We start from the raw sequence: 9,970 nt of genomic DNA, 5'->3' as shown, positions 1-9,970 counted from the left end.
AACATAGATTTCAGCAATGCAGTTATAGATTACTTCACATAAACAATTATGAGCATATTGTGTATCCAAATGTATGGTGTGTTTTAAGATACACTAAGAACCAGATTATTAAAAGAGAGAGAACCTGGGACTGGGGTTGTGGCTCAGTGGTAGAGTTCTTGCCTAGCACATGTGAGGCACGGGGTTCTATTCTCAGCACCACATATAAATAAATAAAATAAAGGTACATTGCCAACTAAAAAAAAATTTAAACAAGAGAACCTTAAGTCATTTAATCATTGAATATTTAGAGGAAAGCAAAGAAAACCAAACAAGAGAAGTAAAAAGATGAAAATGATAACACTAATTGCAGATTTTAGTAAATTATAAAGTAAAATATGTAATTGGAAAGAAGCATTAAAAAGGAGTATTTTAAAAGAAATTCAATAAGATAGATAAGTACCTAGCAAGTCGAATGACTAATTGGACAAAATACACCAGTAGAAATAAAAAGTTCTAATAACTACTTGCATGAGCACCCTATGTTTAATTTTATAATAATTTGAATCTAAATGACATGATTATTGGGGAGAAAAAAATATGTATCCATAGAACTGACTTCAACAATAGAAAACCTGCATAAGAAATTTTTTAAAATCATAAAAAGAATAACATTATCAAGGTATTTACACAACTTATGATAAAAAAAAAAAAAACTATGTGAAATTGAGGAAAAGAAGTTACAGAGCAGAAGTGACACGCCCTTGGGCAGACACTAATATAGCTTCTCCTATCCTGGGAAAACAGAGGGAGATGGGTTCTGGGTCAGCCTGGGCCCCTGAGTGACCATGAAGAACAGAGCCCCCTACTGACCCACAGTAGACATATAACCTGAGTAATAAAGGTTATCTACTGACATGTTGAGATTGTTACTGCTTAGTCTGTCTTGACTAATACTAACAAGAGATATAAAAATACACTTACAGCACAGAATGAATAACTAGAGAAAAGATGATCTAAAAGAATATTACATGTGAACAAGAAGCAACCCAGATAAGCGTGGGAAGGCAACAAAAATAATTAGTTAAGTGGAAAATGGAAATTTTGATTCTCTCATATTATAGATTAAAATAAATTTGAATATGATTGAAGAGTTAAATGTGAGTAAAGACTCAAGCCAAAATAAATAGAAAAACAAAAAGAATGATGAGGGTGAATACTGAAATGCTTAGGGTCATCTGCTTTTGAGGAGTTTAAAAAACCATTTAGTACAAGAATTAAAAGTTAACCCCAATGAAAGCCCCAAATTATTATTATTATTATTATTATTATTATTACTATTATTATTTTGTATTTGGAATTGGTTTCACTTCCCTGAGCCACATCCCAACCTTGTTTTTTTTTTTGAGACAGGATCTCACTAAGTTGCTTAGGGCTTCACTAAGTTGCTGAGGCTGTCATGGAACTTGTGATCCTTCTACCTCAGCCTCCTGAGTTGCTGAGATTAAAGGCAGGTGCCACTGCACCTGGCCCCAAATAATTCAAATTAATGAATATTGAGTTAAATATTAAGAAACCATAATCTAATCAACTGCTACTCAACTCTTATGTAATTATTATATGAGTTTAAGTCAAAAGGATAGAATCAAAGAATTCATTCTTAGCAAAACTCATGTTTTAACTTATAAACTAATCTAAGCTACATTGAATTAATGTTTGAGAATGCCAAAGCATCATTGGCATCAAGGAACCAGTATTCCCAACTTGATCCTTCTGCTTCTGCTTATCAGTGATGTGAACTTTGATAGTCATGTGACCTCTCAGAGATGTTTTCTTTTTGTTTAAGCGAAGGTATTGGACCAGATGATCAGTAGTCTCCAATTATCAAATACTGTGATAGTGTCATGGTGTTAAGTCAGATTTCTGTTGATGTGACCAAAATAACCGACAAGGACAACTTAGGAGGAAACATTTATTTTGAACTCACTGTTCAGAGTTTCAGTTCCTAGTCAGTTAACTCCACTGCTCTGGCCTGAGGTGAGGAGGAATATCATGGTAGAAGTATGTGGCAGAGGAAAGCTGCTCACGTTATGGCAGCCAGGAAGCAGACAGAGTGCCGGGAGCCAGGGACAAAATTATAATCTCCAAGGCATGCCCTCAGTGACCCACCTCCTTCAGCCATACCCCTCTTGCCTATAGTTACCACCCAATAATACATTTAATTTATTAATCCATCAAAGGAATTAATTCACTGATTAGGTTACAGCTTTCACAGTCTAATCATTTCACCTCCTGCATTAACACAGGAGCTTTTGAGGGGTACTGCATATTCAAACCACTACAGTCGCTATGCATCAAAATTAAGCTATTTAAATATATTTTTATAAGGAGATATTAAGTACTGCACAGAACTGACTAGTTTAAAAGACAGAACATATTTTAATAAAAGTATAAATTGAACAAGATATTCTCATTTTTATCTTGGGATTTGAAAATGTGATGCATGTGCATTGTCAGGATACCAAGAAGACATGTTGGTTGGTTTCTTCCTGAAGCAATCTCTCAGAATTCCACAGTGATGATCCTACCCACATGCTCCAGTGACCTATTTTTAATGCGTGAATATTTTTCAAATTATTTAGTAAGCAATTTAATTCAAAAAGAAAGTAAGAATAGATCATAAAAGTATTTGATCATTTATTTTGATTTGTGAGGTTTGATTTTAACTACATAATTTCATAGTAGAGTCATAGTGTCTGGTGGTATCTTTCTAAAAATATAATAAAGGTATCAAATATGAGCCCTCACTAGAGCTTTTTACTGTGAGATTTTTGTAGAAACATTGAATTTAAGATTACATTATACTCAAATCAGTGAAGTTCTGATAAGCTAAACGTGTTTTTAACTTACACAATTGAAGAAAACAGAAATGTACTTAAGAGTGGGAAGTAACCAAGTAATATCTGACTTTTGCCCATCTGATTATTGGTGTCTCTTCTCAAGTTCACTAGGAGATTTTGGACTTGAATAGGAGATCCCAAGGTTTCTTACCATGTTCAGGGAAGAAAACAGAAGTGTCAAAGGCAAAGATAGAAGATGTGATCAGTCTGTCACTGATACAAACATGATTGCCCATGGACATTTATGAAGCAGATCCTTAGTTCCAGAAAGATTCCATAAACACAGCACAGTGCTCACTATCAAGGAGACTGAATTCTGGTGTGTAGATAGCAGGTAAATTGAGAGAACAAATGTCATGTTCTGTGTTATACCGAAGTTCAGTAGTTTAACATAATATGGATTTATTTAAATTTTTCAAAAATCTGAATTAAGTGTGAATTAAGTCTATTATTAATTTAATAATTAATTAAGTAATCATTTTTAATGTCACGGACTGCATTTTGATTCATTGTACACAAATACGGTATAACTTTTCATTTCTATGGTTGTACACGATGTAGATTCACATCATTCATGCCATCATACATGGACATAGGGTAATGATGTCTGTCTTATTCCACCATCTTTCATATTTTCTGGTAAGTGGATGATGACACATAATAGGGGTGGAGGGGTGGGGTTAAGAGAAGAATGGAGGAACTTTAAAGTTTTTTTATGAGTTTACTTCTTAATGGTGATTGACCTTCTTTGTTGTCATTTCAGAACTTTGGGCATCTCCCATTTCTGGCTTTTTTTTCTGCTAGGGTTGTGGGATCCTCTGCTGGATCCTCGTATCTGATCAGAAGAGAAAACGTAGAGGACAGCACTGGAAGAATTAATGAGTTAAGATAAGGAGTGACTGTCCACATTTTATTGCCCAGAATTTGGTCACAGAGTCATACTTAGCTGCCAGGAAATATGGAGAACATGGACCAGCTTTGTGCCTAGGAGGCAGCAAAAATGGGTTTTAGTGAACACATGTGAAGTCTGCCATAGCATGTCAAAAGAAAGACACATAATTAGTTCACCATAACTATGAAAGAGATAAAATGCAGTGTATGATGGAGGACAAATGAAGAAAAGGTAAACTCACCCAGGACAGGAATTTGTTATTGCTGAATATCAAGTTGCAGTTACAGTTAGTTACGGGCTGTTTTGGTCCATTTTGCTACTACATCAAAATACTTGAGGTTGGTACTTGATTAAAAAAGGTTTATTTAACTGCCAGTTTTAGAGACTGAATGTCACTTATCAGGCAGCCCCATCTGTTCAGTCACTGATGAGGATTCCCTCTGACTGAGAAACAATGTGGTGGAGAAGCAGAAAGGGTAACAAACACATTTAGAAGAGGCCTAGTGTAGGGGGGCCACCTTACTTTATAACAACCTGTTCTTGGGAGACCTCTCTCACTCTGAGACACCAGTTTTAATCCCTTCTGAGGGCACTGCCCCCAAGGATCTAATTATCTCCCACTGAGGCCCAACTCCTAAAGTTTTCACCACTTCCCAACACTGTCACACTGATGACCAACTTTTCAGTACTGGAATGCTGGGAGACACACTTAAACCACATGCAAATCATGGCATGGGCTCAATAAAACTTAAAGAATAAAAAGAACATTATAGACTAAATTAGGTTAAATGAAACCACAAGTACTGTACAATATGTAACAAGAGTGGTTTCTTTTTTTAAATTTATTTTTATTGTAAACAAATGGGATACATGTTGTTTCTGTTTGTACATGAAGTAACAGCATGCCATTTGCATAATTATACATTTACATAGGGTAATGATGTTTGATTCATTCTGTTATTTTTTCCTCCCCCCCCACCCCTCCCCAACCCTCTTTTCCCTCTATACAGTCCCTCCTTCCTCCATTTTGCTCCCCTCCCACCCACCATTATGTATCATTATCCACTTATCAGTGAGATCATTTGCCTTTTGGATTTCTGAGATTGGCTTATCTCACTTAGCATGATATTCTCCAATTTCATCCATTTGCCTGCAAATGCCATAATTTTATTATTCTTTATAGCTGAGTAATATTCCACTGTATATATATACCACAGTTTCTTTATCCATTCATCAATTGAAGGACATCTAGGTTGGTTCCACAGTCTGGCTATTGTGAATTGAGCAGCTATGAACATTGATGTGGCTGTATCTCTGTAGTATGCTGATTTTAAGTCCTTTGGGTATAGGCCAAGGAGTGGGATAGCTGGGTCAAATGGTGGGTCCATTCCAAGTTTTCTAAGGAATATCCATACTGCTTTCCAGAGTGACTGCACTAATTTGCAGCCCCCCCAGCAATGCATGAGTGTACCTTTTTCCCCACATCCTCGCCAACACCTATTGTTGCTTGTGTTCTTGATAATCACCATTCTAATTGGGGTGAGATGAAATCTTAGGGTAGTTTTGATTTGCATTTCTCTTATTACTAGAGATGTTGAACATTTTTTCAGATATCTGTTGATTGCTTGTACATCTTCTTCTGTGAAGTGTCTGTTCATTTCCTTAGCCCATTTGTTGATTGGATTATTTGTATTCTTGGTGTAGAGTTTTTTGAGTTCTTTATATATTCTGGAAATTAGTGCTCTATCTGAAGTATGAGTGGCAAAGATATTCTCCCACTCTGAAGGCTCTCTCTTCACATTGCTGATAGTTTCCTTTGCTGAGAGAAAGCTGTTTAGTTTGAATCTGTCCCAGTTGTTGATTCTTGCTTTTATTTCTTGTGCTATGGGAGTCCTGTTAAGGAAGTCTGATCCTAAGCCAACAAGTTGAAGATTTGGACCTACTCTTTCTTCTATAAGATGCAAGGTCTCTGGTCTGGTTTCAAGGTCCTCGATCCATTGTGAGTTGATTTTTGTGCAGGGTGAGAGATAAAGGTTTAGTTTCATTCTGTTGCATATGGATTTCCAGTTTTCCCAGCACCATTTGTTGAAGAGGCTATCTTTTCTCCATTGCATATTTTTGGCCCCTTTGTCTAGTATGAGAAAATTGTATTTATTTGGGTTTGTATCCATGTCCTCTATTCTGTACCATTGATCTACCTGTCTATTTTGGTGCCAATACCATGCCGTTTTTGTTACTATTGCTTTGTGGTATAGTTGAAGTTCTGGTACTGTGATACCCCCTGCTTCATTCTTCCTGCTAAGGATTGTTTTAGCTATTCTGGGTTTCTTATTCTTCCAGATGAATTTCATAATTGCTTGCTCTATTTCTGTAAGGTACATCATTGGGATTTCAATTAGAATTGCATTAAATCTGTATAGCACTTTTGGTAGTATGGCCATTTTGACAATATTAATTCTGCCTACCCAAGAACATGAGAGATCTTTCCATCTTCTAAGGTCTTCCTCAATTTCTTTCTTCAATGTTTTGTAGTTTTCATTGTAGAGATCTTTTACCTCTTTGGTTAGATTGATGCCCAAGTATTTTATTTTTTTTTTTTTTTGAGGCTATTGCAAATGGAGTTGTTTTCCTCATTTCCTTTTCAGCTGTTTCATTGCTTGTGTATAAAAATGCTTTAGATTTATGCGTGTTGATTTTATAGCCTGCTATTTTGCTGAATTCATTGATGAGGTCTAGAAGTTTTCTGGCGGAGTTTTTTGGATCCTCTAAATATAGAATCATGTCATCAGCAAATAGTGACAGCTTAAGTTCCTCTTTTCCTATTCGTATCCCTTTAATTTCTTTAGTCTGCCTAATTGCTCTGGCTAGAGTTTTGAGGACAATGTTGAATAGAAGTGGTGAAAGAGGACATCCCTGTCTTGTTCCCATTCTTAAAGGGAATGGTTTCAGTTTTTCTCCATTAAGAATGATGTTGGCCATAGGCTTAGCATAAATAGCCTTTACAATGTTCAGGTATGTTCCTACTATCCCTATTTTTTCTAGTGTTTTGAGCATGAAGGGGTGTTGTATTTTGTCAAACGCTTTTTCTGCATCAATTGAAATAACCATATGATTCTTGTCCTTAAGTCTATTGACATGATGGATTACGTTTATTGATTTATGGATGTTAAACCATCTTTGCATTCCAGGGATGAACTCCACTTGATCGTGATGCATGATTTTCTTAATATGCTTTTGGATACGGTTTGCCAATATTTTGTTAAGGATCTTTGCATCTATATTCATCAAGGATATGGTCTGAAATTTTCTTTCCTTGATGTGTCTTTTCCTGGTTTGGGTATGAGGGTGATATTAGCTTCATAGAATGAGTTTGGTAGGGTACCCTCTTTTTCTATTTCCTGGAATACTTTGAGAAGTATTGGAATGAGATCTTCTTTGAAGGTCTTGTAGAACTCGGCTGAGAATCCGTCTTGTCCTGGGCTTTTCTTGGATGGTAGGTTTTTAACAAGAGTGGTTTCTTAGTGGAAATTTTTAATGAGATAATTGTGGATTCCTTACTGTTGTAAGAAATAATATGGAGTGATCTCTTGTACATTTTAGCCAGTTTCATGTAATGGTATTATTTTGTAAAACAATGGTAGAGTATCACAACTAAGATATCGACATTAACACAATCTACTGACCTTAGTCTAATTCCCCAAATTTTACTTGTGCATACTTTTTGTGACTATTTCCTTTCAATTTTTTCACTTATGTAGGTCACCCACCTCAAGACAGTTTTGTTACCACAAGAAACTCTCACCCATCACTAACCTCTTGAAACCCTTAATCTTTCCTCCATATCTAAATTTAGTCATTTAAAAATTTTGTATGAATAGAATCATTCATATGTAATCTTTGGATTTTGTTTGTTCTGTTTTGTTTTGTTGTACAGGAGATTGAACTCAAGGGCACTTAACCACTGAACCACATCCCTAGCCCTCTTTTGTATTTTATTTATGGACACAATCTCAATGATTAGCTTAGGGTCTGGCTAAGTTGCTGAGGCTGGCTTTGAACTCGCAATCCTTCTGCCTCAGCCTCCCAAGCAGCTTGGATTATAGGTGTGCACCACCCTGCCTGGCTGGGTTTGGGTTTTTTCACTCAACATCATTTTCTGCAGAGTCATCTAAGTTGCTGTGTTGGTCATCTTTTTGTTGCTGCAACAAAGAGCTAAGAAAAACAAGTAGGAGGAAGAAAGATTTATTTTGCCTCATTTTTTCAGAGGTTTCAGTTCATGGTTGGTGGACTCAAAGGCAGAAATATCATGGAGGAATAAATCTCCTCAGCTCAGGGCAGCCAGAAAGCAGTGGAGTTGGGGAGGGAGGAAAGGGCCAGGGACAAGATACAGTCCCAAGAGCATGCTGCAGTGATAGACTTCTTTCAACCATGCCCAACCTGCCTGCAGTTTTGACCATTTTCCTGTAGTCCATTCAGGTATCAATGAATTAAGCCAATGATGAGATCAGAGTCCTCATGAGCCTTCATGAGCCAATCACTTCCCCAAAGCCCCACCTCTGAACACTGCTGCATTGGGGACCAAGTTTTCAACATGCATCTTTGGAGGATACCTCATATCCAAATCATAACAGTTGCTATGTTCATCAATAGGAGATAAAGAAACTACAAAAAATAAAACCCCTCTTCAAACTATCTATGGCACTTAGGGTGCAGGCACTCTTCCTTTAGTTAACTCCTGTCTCCAATACCCCAACATTTATAAAAATTAAAAACCAACCTGGATAGTGTGCTGGGAATAGCCTGAAATCTGTATATTCTCAGACAAGATTATGTCCCACTGTGCTCCATTTTTTTTCTATATTACATTTAAGTACTGAAAATTAGTGGTTTTTTTTTCCCAGTGAAAAAAACACTGATGAATTTTAAAAGACTCCAGGTAGAAAGAAATTAATCATATTTATTTATAAATTTTATGCAAAAATCTTTCCCATAATGAAAGTTTACAATATAATAAAAATGAAAGATATACTCTAAAACATTCTAACCTGAAACAACCTAAGTAAAAGCAATAAAGTATTCTACCTCCACTGCCAACCACATTTCATTCTTTAACTCTTCCTGGCAACAAAGTAGTATTGATAATGCCTCATCTTTTCTAAGATACAACACTATGTTTCAGAGTTGATGGCATTGCATGGTTTAATTGGTACCAATTCTTCTTTCTCAGTAATACAGAAGTGGTACATCTTAAAATTCGTATCTTAGATTAAAGGAAATACGGTATTTGTTTCTTGCCAGTAAATGAGAATGATCCCCATCCTACTTGAGTTTATGGTTCTAGTTAGAAGACAGTTGTGTAAAGAGATTAAAAATTAGGTTAAAGTGTATTTGCAGACAAAATGCTGACTGTGAAAAGGCAAGGGAAATAATGATGGTTTCCAATTCAAATCCATTCGTTTCTTCTTTCTTGCAGATAGCAGGAACTCTCAGAGGTGAGGAAGCAAATACAAATGTCTTAGGCATGCAAACAGGCATAGGATAGTACAAAAATCTGTACAAATTTTTAATCCTTGCTAGATACCTGGCCTTCATTTAGAGTTTTCATTTATTTTTAACCCTCTGGTTAAAAATACTCTCAAAAAGGTGGAGTGGCAGATCCTAAATTCATCTGGGTGTTTTTCCCACACCTCATGAAACCCTCCACTTATGGAAGGAGATTCTCTCCTGCCTCTAGTTTAGCTCAGGCAACCAGGGCTTTTGATTGCCTTTCCCATGATTGGTTGAGACCTGGATATGTGACTAAGTTCTAACCAATGAAATGTGGAGGGAAGCCTGAGATTTTCTTTTTTTCTGAAGAAGTTTTCCTCACTAATTTAAAAGAAGTGTTTGGCTGATTTCTTCTTCCTTTTAAAATTTTGCTTTATAGTATCTACATGTGATACCTAAACCTGCACCAGTCATGTTCATGTGGTGCCCACTCAGAGGCCCATTTCAGGGGTAAAAGTCCAAGTGATGAGGATGACAAATGGGGAGATGGAGACAAGAGCCTGAGACCTTGATCTTGGGTGATGTTTCTGGGCTCCTCAGTTAACCCATCTGGAAGTAAGTTTTCCTCATCATTAATGACCTTTCAAGTAGGGTTTTCTGTTTCTTACAACCTAAAATTCCTTCCTTCCTTCCTTCCTTCCTTCCTTCCTTC

The sequence above is a fragment of the Sciurus vulgaris genome, assembly GCF_902686455.1.
Source record: "Sciurus vulgaris genome assembly, chromosome: 4".
In the NCBI taxonomy this organism is placed as follows: domain Eukaryota; kingdom Metazoa; phylum Chordata; class Mammalia; order Rodentia; family Sciuridae; genus Sciurus; species Sciurus vulgaris.
Note: the sequence above shows the minus strand (reverse complement) of the source record.